The sequence below is a fragment of the Nematolebias whitei genome, chromosome 14 (assembly GCF_014905685.2).
Source record: "Nematolebias whitei isolate Nwh7 chromosome 14, NemWhi1, whole genome shotgun sequence".
Lineage (NCBI taxonomy): Eukaryota > Metazoa > Chordata > Actinopteri > Cyprinodontiformes > Rivulidae > Nematolebias > Nematolebias whitei.
This window is the reverse complement of record NC_056511.1, coordinates 40,171,050-40,186,209: the sequence shown is the minus strand read 5'-3', so window position 1 is coordinate 40,186,209 and position 15,160 is coordinate 40,171,050. Positions and strand designations below refer to the sequence as shown.

The 15,160-nt window shown below is 40.3% G+C and overlaps 1 protein-coding gene across 1 annotated transcript in view; it reads left to right on the top strand.

Moving 5' to 3' along the window:
- Nucleotides 1-15,160, top strand: part of LOC119420313 (ephrin type-B receptor 4a) — an 80,766-nt gene that overhangs the window by 64,926 nt on the left and 680 nt on the right. The window lies entirely within an intron of this gene.

The window sequence follows — 15,160 nt, the reverse complement described above, 5'->3', positions numbered from 1 at the left end:
AATAGTTTTCATGTTTTCATACAGCCTGCTAGCTAACAGCTGTTAGCTAACCTGTAGCTTGGAGAATCCGTTGTTTAGACAATAACTGTGACTGCTGTTTAAAGGTTTTTTTATTATTATCTTTTTTTAAATGACATGCTTGATGCGCGACTATCAAACTGTTATGATTGTTCCAAAACAACGTTAACAATTTCTTGGTGTTTGGTTTTAAAACATCTGCCTAGCTAGCTAGCAGGCTAATGTCCATCTTGTCAGCAGTGTTCATTGTTGTCTGTGTGGAATGCAGGCGGTGATAGCGAACAGAGCGCTAATACCACCGTTTAATCCCCTAAACCTGCCTCAGCCTCCTTGAGTTGCATCTGTTGAAGTGTTTAATGACCCTTTTGACCTTTGACCCACCAGGTGGATAATTCACCTGAGAAGACCTCCTCCTTGGGAAACGAGTGGCTTGTGCAACACGAAACTGAAATAATCTCTGCAAACTATTATCAATCCACGTCGCTAAATTATAAGTCTGTTTATATTTCATTTAACGAAACAGAATTTGTCAATGTGGCAAATTATTTACAATTAAACAGGATAAAGTGAATGAATAAAAGGTTTTATTTTCATTTACTTGTGTCTGCAGAGAAGTGACGTCGTACCGGATATTTTTAACGTAAGATTTGTGCTTTTGAGAGGCGCAAAAATTAATAAAACTCTTAGAAGTGCTTTACAGCAACGGTGGACCACATTTCTTTTTCAGAGGACCAAATCAAGCTATTTAAAGCAATCGAAGGGCTGCGTAGAGAATGGTGAAATAAATTATTGTCAATAATCTGCAAGGCTTTTTGTTTTTAGTCTTTTTCAAGTTTGTTTGTGTTGTAACAAAAATATCTTTAGGAATATAAGACATACTTTCTGTAAACTTGTGACAATTTATAAATATGCAATAATAATAAGGTATGCTTTTTGGAGTCTTTGTTTCATTCTAGTTCTGGAAACACAACAACTAAAAATACATTTTTGCTTAATCTAAATGTTTTCAAATAAGAGGTTTAATTGAAATTTGTTTCAGTTTCATTAATAAAATTAACCTTTTTTACGATTATTATTATTATTTTTTTTTTTTTCAATTATAAATTTCAGGAGATGGACAGATGGACATTGTCCAAGGACCACTTTTGGCCCTCGGGTCATATGTTGCTCACGTCTGCTTTAGAGCATGCGTTTTAGTGATTGTATGACAATATTTGGAATAAAATTGAACCTGGATCAAAACTTTTTTTTAATATATATATATATATATATATATATATTTCTGGTTTTTTTAAAGAACACAAAAATGTGGTCTTGGAGAACACAAGAAAGATGCTTGGAAAGGTCAGATTTAGATAAGAATTTAAACTAATCTGTGTGTGATTAACCTACATCTCAGTATTTACAATCTAAGACTTAACTCTTGGGTTATTAACACACTGTTTGGCCTCTGTCGATGTTCAGGCTGGTTAAAGTCCTCACAGCCAGTGAGGTGTAAAAACTGCATAAATGGACCTGGATGTTATCGTATGGAGGTTGCAGGGGGGTGGGGGTGGGGGGTCCCTGTGGACCCCAAAGTGAAAACCCATGAATTACCTGTCTCCGGTCTGGTAACGGGCTTGTTCCAGTGACCCATGATACCTCTGACCTGAATTCAGGGGAAAGCAGCACACGATAAAGGAGCTACTTTGTCAAACGGCGCTGATGTTTCTGGGTTTTTCTAATGTGCTTTTCTTCCACCGCCGGTAAACACGAGCAAAGAAAATGTTTTTATTCTTTTTTTTTTTTTTTCTGTTTTGGTAAATCTAATCCTGTCAGAACTGTTTGAGATCAATGAAATAAAATGTCCAATGTTTTGTTTTTTTGTTGTTTGGTTTGCAGCTCTTGTAGCAAATCTGTTTCTCATCTTTCCTCCTTTTTTTTTTTTTTCTTTTCGTTTTGAAAATGAGAAAAAGACTGGACCGTGAGGTCTGGAGTTGACTTTCACTCCCTGAGCATGTCCCAGCTTAACTTTCTAGCAGTCTTTGGTTCGTTTCTGCAGAGAACCTTTGGCCCCGGGGCCTCGAAGCTCCTCTCTGTTTCCCTTCCTGCTCCTCGGTGCTTTTAATCATGAAGAGATGTTCTTTTCTTTTCTTGTGCCCTGGGCTGCGAGCGGCTTACAGCTTAAACTCTGTCTCATACACTTTGTTTCCCATTCCCTTCTCTTTTTTTAAGCTCAGCCGATGGGGTTGCTAAATGTGTTTGAGTTCACTGATTAATGTGCTTTGATTATTTCTGTTTCCGAATCATTCCTTTTGTTCTGTTCCTTCCGTCAGGCCTGCAATCTACTGACCTGCGTATGAGCAGATGAACGATGACGAGTAAATAATTGTTTTTTACTTCTAAATCACACAATGTGTTTGTGTGCACGAGTTTCCCGGTTGGAGCGAATCTGTTTTGGAAAAAGGCAGACAGGCGTTCATCTCTGGGTTCTCCTTTCTGTCAGTGCTGTGGGTGACCTTTGACCCCTGGGGATGGTACCAGTCTGGCCTCAGCTTTGTTGGGTCTGAAAGGCCATTCATAACGACAGAGCAGACCAGGCCTAGGGTTTTTTTCTTTTGCTAGTTCGTGTCATTCCACACACATTCCTGTGCATCCAGGCGTGAAGAGGCTGTGTGTGTGAGATAGGTGGGGGTTAACCAAAGAGACAGGTACATGTGGGTTTGAGAGCAGGAATGGGAGGGAGGAGAAATTATTTCCAGCAAACAGCAGGAGAAACCAGCAGATCTGCGTCGTTTAGTTGCCGGATGTTCCGGTAGTTTTCTGTTTCTGTAAAACATTTCAAACTTTTTGAGATCAGCTCGTGTTTTCTCGTGGCTCTTAACTTGTTCTCACTCTTCTCAGTCGTGGGTTTAACCCCCCCGAAACGTCTCGCCCACCGACGAAGGCAGAGTGATGATGGTTTTACCCGTGTGCGTTCATTTGTCTTTTAGCAAAATATCAGATGAACTATCAGAGTTTCTGTAACTCCAAAATAGACGTGTGCGCGCGTGTGTGTGTGTGTGTGTGTGTGTATAATATACATAAATTTTTTCATTATTCAAATTAATACAAATGCAGGTGTTCAGAACACCATCAGTGACATTTAGTATAAAAAAGTATTAATGTTTGATTTTTTTTTTTTTTCTGTAAGCACATTCAAATAAATGTAGCAATATACAGTAATGGCACTGATTTAGCACAGAATCCAATACAATAACCTGGAGGCTAGCGCTAGCATGCTAGCTCCAGAAACAAACAAACTCACCAGTTCTCACTTTTACAGTAAAGTCAGCTGAAGTTTTTTTTCCACAAACAGCGACATCTAAAAGTTGAGCGGCATATCAGTCAGAAATGGCAACATAGGCTTTAGATAAAGGACTTTCAATGGCTTAAAGCCTACCTGCACCATAGCCTGGTTGTGAGTATCTCTGCACGATCTGTTCCAGGAACAAAACAAAAACTGGTCCAGGACCGGAAGCACGATCCGTACTGTGCTACAGTACTCTGGGCACAGGAGTGGTGCGCTTTTATAACTGAATAACAGTCTCTGACATATTCTGGTGGTTTTGTCTATAAATATGTTCCTGTAACTGACGTCACCTTTCACCCAAACTCCGTCCTGCTGTAAGACAGTCCACTCCAGTTTGAGATCTGGTCTTTATTCCCATTTTATACTTCTGGATACAAGAGTTTAAAGGTGGAGGAGCGATTCCGTTTATAACCCCAAAAACAAGACGTGGATCACTGAACATTTGATAATTTTCACAATCTAAGATCTCATACTTATTGACAATATTCCAATAGTGAATCTGTCTAAAATATTGATATCTTTTTGAAGAGAGACTTGATGGGTTTTAGCTAGTGATGTCCCGATACCAGCCCTAAGTACTCTTGTACTCATAAAAACACAGTGATAATTTAAGCTGATATCGCTTTTAAGCTTGGTGACATCATTTCCTCTTCCACTTTGCAAATAACAATGAAAAAACTAGAAAATGTCTTCAGTTTAGAGATAATTTAAGATAAACAGAGGTGTAGGACAGCGGTTTCTATAGTCGTGAAATGTTTAGATACTAACTCTTTAACTACTCTGTATCAGCAAGTACCCAAACTGAAGTACTTGTACTCATTTGGAACAAAATAGCATTGGTGCACCCCTAGTTTTAGCACATTTGCTGTCGTATGCAGCTTATAAGACGGCGCAATATATGAGAAAGAAATCACTCATAATGTTTAGCCTCTGAGAAAAGTTTAATTTGATTCCATTTCTTCTTATTGAGCTGTTTAAATGTATACACAAACTCTGAAATACTAGAGCTGATCCACATCAAGTCTCTATGCAGGCCCTCTCGTGACCTCATGTCCATGAGTGAAGGGTTGGAACGTAGGCAGACCAGTAAATCCAGAGCTTTGCCTTTTGACTCAGCTGTTTCTTCACCACGACCGACCGAAGCAACGCCTTCATTACTGAGGACGAGGCCCCGATCCCCGTCGAACCTCCTCCTACTCGAACCCACCATCACTCACAAGACGTGCAGATCCTGAAGCTCCTCCACCTGAGCATGAATCACTAGATGCACGTCTTCAACTTAATTCAAGATGGCCGCCACAGCAAAGCAAACAACGCAAAAACAGCTATTTTATGAATTTTGAGCTAAATTCTGGTGTGGTAGTAACTGAGACTGATTCGCTAATTTATATTTCCAGAGCAAAACTTTTGCATTAACTATTGGAAATAACTCTTGTCTGTTAGCAAAAAATCTCATCAACCGCTGGACAGATTCAAACTGAACTTTCAGAAAATATTCACTGGATTTCCGACTACAACTGATTATTGTACGAAGCCAAACCAATTCATCGTGGCTGCCACATCTAACTGTAAAAAGAAAACACATAAATGCCTGTAAATTAGTTGTTTTTACAGATATTAACCTAAACTTGCCTGTGGTAGTAGCTGAGACTGATCCCCAACACTTAATCTGAGGGCTAACCGATTGAGCCTAACCGTGTTTTTAAGGTTTGATGAAAATCTACGAGTCTGTCATTTCTCCACAAGATGGTGGGCGGGCGATAAGCATTCCTTTTTTAAATTCTTTATTTTGAAATGAGCTTCAAAGAAGCCTCCTTTATTAAAGAAGTATTCCTGGTGGAAATCCTGCTTCTATCTACACCCTCCGGTTCATTTCATCCAACAGTCGTCGTCTTGCAGCTTTTCTTTGATTTTTCTCACCGGCAGCAGCTTGAAGATAGAAATTTAGTTCTTTTAGGTCGTCTTTCCTCTGCCTCCCTCTCAGTCCCCATCTACAAACAGTTTGATCAGAACAGCCCCGCTAAGATCATTTTTCTCGTGCGTTCGCGGCGTGATCGGGCCCAAAGGCGGGAAGCGCACGGCTCAGCAGAGCGCTTCCTCTCCAGCTCTTATTCCATGTTGCTCCGCAGCTCGTCTGTTGACACTGCGGCAGCGTTCGGCGGGCCGTCGCCTCCGAGTGCCACTTGTTTCACAGCTGACCCACCTGGTCAAACAAAAGGTTTAAGGATTTAATCCGACTGTCACGCTGCGTTCACTTAAATGTGGAAACTGGGGATTTTACATCGTGTGGACCCCGAGTAGTTAATTACTGTCAACAAGGCCCTCCTGTCCATCCACGTGTTCAAATATCTTTCACTGATCTTCTTCCAGGCTGTTTGTTCATCTGAGGCTTTTTGGATCACGACTCCTGAACAGTTGGGATCTTCATTTAAAATAACAAAACTTCTAAACTTCTTGCGTATCGAGAAATTGTTTTCTGTTCCCCGTCGAAGAACGAAGAGGGGAACTGGAAACACGCTCCACCCATCTTGTGAGCTGATAACTTGGAAAGTTAAAGTCCTATAACTCTGCGTTGGATCATTGTCCCACTGCGCAGCCCAGCTCGGGTCAAGCTTCGGCTCAGAAAGTCCCCAGATCTTTGAAACTATTCCTGATCATCAACCTTCCACCGCCATGTTTCACTGTTGGTTTTAGATGTTCGAGCTGATGGTCTCTGGCCAACATTACAGCCAGAATGTTTTATTGCCCCCGCCTGTCCAAAGCACATCCATTCAGAAGTTTTGTGGTTTGTTTAGATGAATCTTTGGAAACCGAAACTGCGCCTCCAAAGTCTATTCATCGAGCTTCCTCCTGACAGCCCTTTTCAAACAAGCCCAACTTGTTTAGCCTTGCTCTGATTTTCCTGTTTTACAGATTCAGCTGCGGAGTCATAGAGGGAGTTCTTGGCTTGGCACCGTTTTTCCGAGCAAAGTTTTATAACAACGCCTGAACCTCCTCGAACCTCTCTTCTGAAAATCACGGCAGCAACATCGAGTGGTTTCCACTTCAGCATCATTTCTCTGCAGAGTGATGGACTCAGCCTGGTGTTGTCACCCTTTCCACCAAACGATTCTCCGTCATCACAGTCAGTCTCAGTAACACGCCGAACGCTCTGGAGCAGCAACGTGACCGAGGTTTAGCTTTTATCCAGGTTTTACCACTTGCTGATTGATATTTTTTTTCTTCAAGTGCACTGGATTAGCAGCACCCTGCTGATCCTCAACATTAGTCACAAGCTAAAAAAATTGGTTAACTCGTATCATCTGGACCAGTTTATTTAAGTGCGAAACGTTTCGTCCCCCATCCAGAGGACTTTGTCAGTCTGCAGCCTGCCAACCAGATCTGTCCCATAGGTAGCCTTCACTGCTGTGTTTCAAGACAACCTCCTGTTGGAGTCTCAAAAGTGGGTTTTTAGCACGTGCAAACAGAGCATACCCATCCAAAACAATCAGTCATCATGTACAACAATCACATGGTTTAGGCCAGGGGATCAACTTGCTACTCACAGAAACAGCCTGAGGACAACCAAGGCTAAAGTGGTTCAGAAAAAGGTTTGTAAGCTCAATCATCCAGGTAGATAAAAACAAAAATGGTTCAATCGTGTAATCTGGACCAGTTTGTTTTGGACGGGTGGGCCCTGTTTGCATGTGTTAAAAGGTATGGGACAGATCTGGTTGGCAGGTAGACTGAGCAAGTCCTCTGGATGGGGGATTAAACATTCCTCACTTAAAGAAACTGGTCCAGATGACATGATTAAGCTTATAAACCTTTTTTCATTGATCACAAGCAGATTTTTTTTTAGCTGCTACCTTCTTCAGGAGTCGCTACAGCGAACTAACCCGTACGAAGACTTCATCAATCATTTTGATACCGGATGACCTTCATGATGCAACTACAGACCACTGAGCTACCACAGCCCTCTGTGTGGAGCAGAGAGCTGCCATCTGGGGTGTCCACGGGAACAGATGGTGGGGGTTAAGGGCCTTGCTCAAGGGCCCAGGGTGGGGCAAGTGAGGGTGGAGGCAGGTGTGGGTACTTCACCACCCACATTTTGATGTTGTTGGTCCAGTGTGTCGAACCAACGACTTTCCGGTCACAGGCTTACCTTCTCTAACCTCTGTGCCACCACTCCCCCAAGCTTATATTTGGCATAAAATGCCACCAAGGTATGCTGGTGTCACATTTGGAATCTTTGGAAAATACAGTATATGTATATGTGTATATGTATATATATATATATATATATAGGCCTGAACATCAGATAATGTCCAAAATTATCATTCACGCTGAATGAATTTACCCAGAATGCATTGCATGGTAAATAAATTTGCAATGTCCGTGTCATTAATAAAAAAAAAATCATAAAAACTAAACAGCCTCCAGTATTTTTATGTTCTCATTCTTTCAGCTGAAGTAATTGTTGATCAAATAAGCTCTGTTGTTCCAGCTAGACGGAGATCCATTTAACAGAATATTATTTTAAACCATATCCTGAAATGTAATTCTTTAGGATTGAAAGAAGAAGCACATAATTTTTACAGCGTCAGTACTGAAAACGGTGAAATTCAAAACTCCCTAACCTCAGGCCACAGGGCAGCGCTCCACGAAAAACAGTAAAAATACCTCATTACGTCTCTGGAACACGTGAAATATGCAATTCAACGAACACAGTTTGTGCACAAACTCAAGTTAAAGCTTCTTTTTTGTAAAAATTAATCGTGCCGCTCGTCGTGTGTGGATCTGAGCTCATCTGAAATGGATTTATGATTGCATCAGCGCGCACGGCTCGAGTCATTTGCACATCTATGAAGGGCCCCATTAATACTGAATGATGAATATCGGCTGAATTGGCCCTCTTGCAATCCAGACCTGTCGGCTGCTGAAAACATTTGCAAAGTTACATAACAAAAAAATATGACAAAAGAGCCCGTAGCCTGTTGAGTGGGTGAGCCCTTATATAACCTAAAGTATGAAAACATTTGGACAAAAAAGAAAACAAAATACACCTTCATGCTAAAACCTTTCCTGCTGCGACGGAGTGGAGTTGTGCAGCTGCAGACATATTTGCCACATAATAGACCTTATGGATGTTCTATTAGTCCCCAGAACTCGTCTTGAGGAAGACCCTCAGCTACTACCACACCAACTCTTTACTCATTGCAAAATTGAGCTGCGGTCTAATGTCAATCAGCTGTGGCGGCCATCTTGAACGGTGTTGACGTCAGAAGTTACCGAAGTGTAGATGTAAACACGTTGGTTACGTTCTGAAAGTTTCATCCGTCCAATGGTTCATGGAATATTTTGCTAACAGACAGTTAAAGTTGACTCCAATAGTTAATGGCAAAATTTTATAAACAGATCTTGAACAACCAGTTCGCCCTCGGAGTATGCATTAGGGATGACGCTCAGCTACAACCAAACCACATTTTAGTTCAATATTTATTAAATTAACTGATCTTTTTCTGTATTTTTGTGTTTTCTAAGGTCAGGCTGTGGCGGCCATCTTAACTGAGTTGACTGCAAACATAATTTGGGACAGTTGTTTGTAAAACAAACTCCTAATACCTCCTAACGCCATGCGTCTGCTGACGTATATAAGTTGTAGTGGAGCCTACAGCACAACGAGTCAAAGCTAAAAATTTATATTTTGCATCAGTCCTTGTGCGTAATACAAGGGTCAAAATGATTCAACCTGACCAACTCGTGATGTTACATGTATTAACTCTGGAGCTAATGCTATTAGCTCTCGAGCTAACTCCAAATGTAAATTAGCTCTGGAGCTAACGTGAAAGTTAAGTCAACGCTGTATTCTCTGTCAGAGCTCTCCGGCTCAAGGTAAAGGGCTGAACATCAAATAATGTCCACGTTGAAGCTAAATGGATCTTGCACTGGAGCAACCTGCCTGTCATTTACCCAGAATGCACTGCAGTGTGAATAAAGTCGCAACGTTCCTGTGTGAAATTTATTTTAAGAAATTATAAAAACTAAACAGCCTGCAGTATTTTTTGTTCTAATTTTTATTGCTAAAGTTATCTTTAACCAAATGAGGTCTATTGTTCCTTTAAGGCAGTGGTTCTTAATCTGGGGTCCCTGGACCTCCCGGGGTCCGTAAGCTGGTGCTTGTGGGGTCCACCCAAAAATTTAATAATTTTTTTTTTTACAAACATGTAGATGTTTAACAAGCTGTTAAAATACACCAAAATGCAGGAAATCACATCTACTTAATTTAAAATTTTCTGTGGGAGGACCCCAGACCCCCCTCACCCGCCGGCCCACCCAGTGTTTGACTTCCATCTTTGATCGGTTTACAAATTAAATCCTGTTAGTATGACTGCTGCGGTTATGATTCTGTTTATTTTTATGTAGAGTTTTATGTAATAATTTGAAGAAGTGGCAATACATTTATGTTCATTATGTGAATAGGTAAACTTTTAAAGTGGTTCTTGATGCTGTTCATTTTCTCAAAACTGCAATTCTTGGAAGTTAAAATGTACATTTTTAGTTGTGTTTGAATGAAAAATACCCCATTAACAATATAAAACATTGTATTAACGCTATTAAATGTCATTATAGTTGTAATCATATAATTTCATTGTAACGTTACATTGTAATTACATTAATTACATTGTAATTACAATAACATATTGTAATTATACTGTTAGTGCTGAGTGTATTTTTAGTTGATGTTTTTCTTAGTTCATATTTTAGATGTTATCATTGTTTTTCTTTTACATTTTATTGTTGGATATAACTGGGACCCTGTGTACATACTGACAATAAAGAATCTCTGACTCTAAAGAACAGGTTTAAGTATTTGTGTTACATTGCATTAAAGAGACAAGTTTAAAAAAATTATTTAATAAACATGAGGGTTGTGAAGGGGGTCCCTGGAACATTTCTCCCCTGTAAGGGGTCCCTGAACCCAAAAAGTTTGAGAACCTCTGCTTTAAGGAATTTCATTCATATTTGTCCAATGATTCATGAGATACTTTTCTAACACACACAGACAACTGTGTCATTAAACCAAACAAAGGGATCCATTCGCAGTTTGTTTTGTGTACTTTTGTTTACCATTCACGTACGGTAGTCAAAAAGTTTCCTCTAACAGTCATTGATAAACGGTAGGTTTGCTGTTTTCTGCTGTTATAATCTCAGACGTAGATCTAAAGGTAGATGGAGGTGCTGGATGCAGAATCTGGACATCAACACCTGCAGGATGTGCAAACAGCCCCTGCCCCCCCTAAAGGTGTTGGCAGCTCCTTTCAGCAGCCGTCCATCTTCCCCGTGGCAGACTTTTGTTTCTCGCCCTGCCAAGACATTCTCCCGGGCTTTTGGTGCAGCAACGAAAGGAGTGCGATTCTGCCCACTTTCATGTGAAACGCCCCGTGATCTGAAACTTTATCCACGCACATGGAGAGCGGCTGCGATGGCAGGGGTTCAAAAGAGGGAGAAAACTATCAGATGGCTCCAGAACAAGAAGCAGTCGAGCTTCCTGTGGTTAAAGGATTGTGTCTGTGTGAGTGAAGGGATAGTCTAGTCCACTGGTCTTTGGTTCAGATTCTGCGAGGTCTGCCTAAAGGTCCAGAATTTAAAAGTTTAAAATCTCTTTTTGTGAAGGCCCTGTTAGTTTTCGTCATTCACCGTGTTGTTTTTTTCAGGCCTGTACCTGCCACGGACCCCGAGTCAGACCAGGGAATTACCGTAAATGCAAGAAAAGATGCACCACCTACAATTACCAATGATTGTAAAGCGTAGAAATGCCACGCGCAAATTACGGTAAATTGTAGAAATGTTCTGCCGCGTAAAACGAATTTCCGTAAACTGTAGAAAAACCATGGCACACAAAATGTAACGTGTATTGTACAAAATCTGCACCACTTGGAACAGATTACCGTAAACTGTAGAAAAGCTGCACCATGTAAAATAAGTTATCATCCTTACACACAGGTAATACTTAAACATTCATTTAATTTCACTGAAATTTATCAGCTTTTGGTCCAAATAATACTTGATTTGGGTCCATATCTGGTCCATGGCCTGTGTTGGATAATTTAATTATTCTATCATAACTCATTAATCAAATAGCCACAAAGAGGACAACAAGAATATCTTTTCAACCCAGGTTTAATCTTGCAAGGGGTGCAGCGTTAAAAAACAAGCATACAAGATGTTACGTGTCGCTCCATCTCCAAGGTCTGCCCACAGAGTTTTAACAAAAACTTAAATACCCATTATCAGACAGAGGTGAGGTCAAGACAACTCTGCTTTCCAGCTTAGGGCCTTGAAGTTTATCAGGCTCTGTGCTCCTGCACGCTCCACATTGTTCAGACAAAACAACTCTAACTCACACACACGGTTCTATATTAATTTAACATTAGTAAGAGAAAAGCATCCATGACCTTTACATCCCCCATCAGCCTGCCTCTTCGAGACCCCTTGTCTAGTTATTTTTTAATCGATTGTCCATCATATAGTTATCAAGGGGCTTAATTTGAGCTGGATCCTGCCGGAACAGGATCCGGGAACTCTCTTATTTTGACAGGGTGCGTTCCGGTAACCGTTTGCTAGGATCCGGTAACTCTCAGGCTTACTAATAATGAAGATATGAACAAATATGACTGCCTTGAATGAATAAAACTTATATTGGAGATGTAATCTGAAAATAATTACATAAACACTCATTTTAAACACAACAGCCACTTACGAGGTTCTTAATATGACGTATGAGCTGCACCTTCAAGTAAACATTTCCTCTTCTACCATTAAAAAAATCTCTGCCCCTAAAAGTCCAAAGTCGTCACGCAATTTTATTACAAACTCAAAAAAATATAATTAAACAGCACAACTGAATTGCAAATCAGTTTGACAGTTAAAGTGGGTCATTAATAAAATTTTGATTTATTACAAACACAAGGAGAGAAATGTTTGATGTGTATTATTCACATTACGTATCAAAACAACGGCGCTAATTTATCAAAATAAAAACGATCAAAATGTAGAAAAGACCGTCCAATTTACTTTCATTAAACAAAAAGGATTCTCATTGTCCTTAGTTGGACAACTGAGAATTTTAGCACCTGGAGCCAGAGGTGATAGAGACTGGAGCCAGAGCGAGCGAGCGGTGGGGGGGTGAGAACCGAGCTTACCAGGCAGTACGTGGGCAGGAGCCCAGACGGAGGAGGCGCCAGGAGGTTTCACCTGTGGAGTCAGACAATGAGCAGGGACAGTGTCGGGCTCGGAACCGTCAAGTGAGGGTGGGGGGTAGGATGCTTGACAGAATTAGAGTGTTTACAAATGTAGGTAAACGTAGAAGTTTAACAACCCATTAAAATACAGCAAAATGCAGAAAACCACATCTACTTTATTTAAAATGTTCTGGGGGAGGACCCCCACCTGCCCCAAATCAATTTAAAAAAATCAATTTCCAAACTATTCAAATCAGTTTATTTATGTAGCACCAAGTCATAAGAGAAGTCATCTCAGGGCACTGAACAGAAACATTCATATACATAAAACAATAATTTAACACTATATATCTGAGGAGCAGACTGCTTTGAATTTAACGTCATCACAGAACTCTCATCTTGAGCAAGCATGAAGGCGACAGTGGGAAGGAAAAACTCCCTCATGAGGAAGAAACCTTTAGCAGAACCAGGCTCACAACCGACCGGCTGGGTTTGAGAAGAACAGATACACAATGGCAGGTCAAGAATCACATGTTAAGATAGAAATAATATCAAATGAAAACTATTCAATTTTATCAAATTAAGGAAATTAGGTCAATTTGTCCTCTAGTAGTCTAAGCTTAAGACAGCATGACAAGCTGACCCTAACTCCAGTTAAGACTCTGGCAGCAGCATTTTGGATCAACTGAAGACTATTTAAAGAAGTATTTGGACACCCAGATAATAAACCATTACAATAGTCCAGTCTAGACGTGACAAATGCCTGAACCAGTTTTTCTGCATCATTTTTAGATAAGATGTTTCTAATTTTAGTGATATTACGCAGGTGGAAGAAGGCAGATCTAATAACGTTTTTAATGTGGGGGATAAAAGACATGACCTGATCAAAAATAACACCAAGATGTTTAACATTAAAGCTGGAGGACAGATTAATGCCATCAAATGGCGAAATACTGAAAAAAAATTCCTAAAATGCTCAGGTCCAAAAACTAAAACCTTAGTCTTGTCTGTGTTCAAAAGCAGAAAATGTAGGGTCATCCAGGTTTTTATGTCTTTAAGACATGCTTGTAGTCTAAGTAGCTGATTGGATTCATTGGGTTTAATGGACAAATATCAATCAACCTTTATTTAGACAGGTAAATCCCATTGAGCCTCGAGGACTCATTTACAAGAGAGACCTGATTTCAACAAAGAAAGATGACAACAATGGACAACAGCAACAACAATAAGCAGTTATAAAAACTCATACTACAGTTTTTTTTTTTTTTTTTTTTTTTTTAACAAATAGGATGGCTAAAAGGAAAAGGTAACAAAACAAAAAAACAGCTAGATTCCAAGACAAATGTAGAAAACTAACAACAGGAACATGTCAGCATTGGACCCTGCCAGGAGTCCAACAGATTCTTAAAGCCACTTAGAGAGGTCAAGGTCAAGAGCTTCAAATCTTTTTGTAAGATATTCCAGGAAACAGGAGCGGAGTAGGAGAAGGCCCTCTTGCCAAGTTCAGTCCTCACTGAGGGAACACTGCAGGTAATAATGTCCTGAGAGCGCACTCCGTAGCTGCACTCACGCAGAGACATGTAGGAGGAGATGTATGAAGGCAGCAGACCAAGAAGTGATTTAAAGATGAAAATGTACCAGTGAGAGAGTCTGCGTGAAGTTAATGATGTCCAGTTAACCAGTGAATACAGGGTGCAGTGGTGGGTACGATAATCACAGCCAGTTATGAATCTTAGTGCACCATGATAGACAGCATCCAACATCTGCAGGGTTCTTGTAGGAGCGTTCATGTAAATAATATCACCAAAATCAATTGAGGGAAGGAAAGTCACAGATACAAGGCGTTTTCTAGCATTCAGGGTTAGACAGGATCTGTTTCTGAAAAAGAAACCCCGTTTAACTTTCAGTTTCTTTATCAAGTTTTCCACATGGAGCTTAAAAGAAAGATGTGAGTCGACCAAGATACCCAAATATTTATAGGAATCAACAAACTCAATGGGGACACCATTTGAGGATAAAATCGGAGGAAGAACTGCTGGGACCAACTTCCTATTTGAAAAAAGCATCCCTTTGGTTTTTTTGGCATTTAGGACAAGTTTGAGGCGAAACAAATCAGTCTGGATGTAGTTAAATGCAGATTTCAAAAGCTGGAAAGCCTTAGCAACTGTTTTAGCTCGACAATAAACAACTGTGTCGTCAGCATAGAAATGTATGGATGCATTAGGGATGTTTTTACCTACATTATGTATGTAGATTGTAAAGAGGGTGGGTCCTAAGACTGAGCCTTGTGGTACACCATTGTTGAATGTTAAATAACTGGAGGAAGTACCATTATGTTGAACACATTGCCTCTGGTCTGAAAGATAGTTAGAGAACCAATCAATGGTGTGATCTGAGAAACCAATTTCTGAGAGTTTATGACACAAGATGTTCTGATCCACAGTGTCAAAAGCTTTAGACAGGTCTAAGAAAAGTGCAGCACAATAATCCTTAGCATCCAGTGCTTCAACAACGTCATTAAGAACCTTCAGTGAAGCAGTGGTTGTGCTGTGTTGTTTCCTGAAACCAGATTGATGTGGAGGTAAGG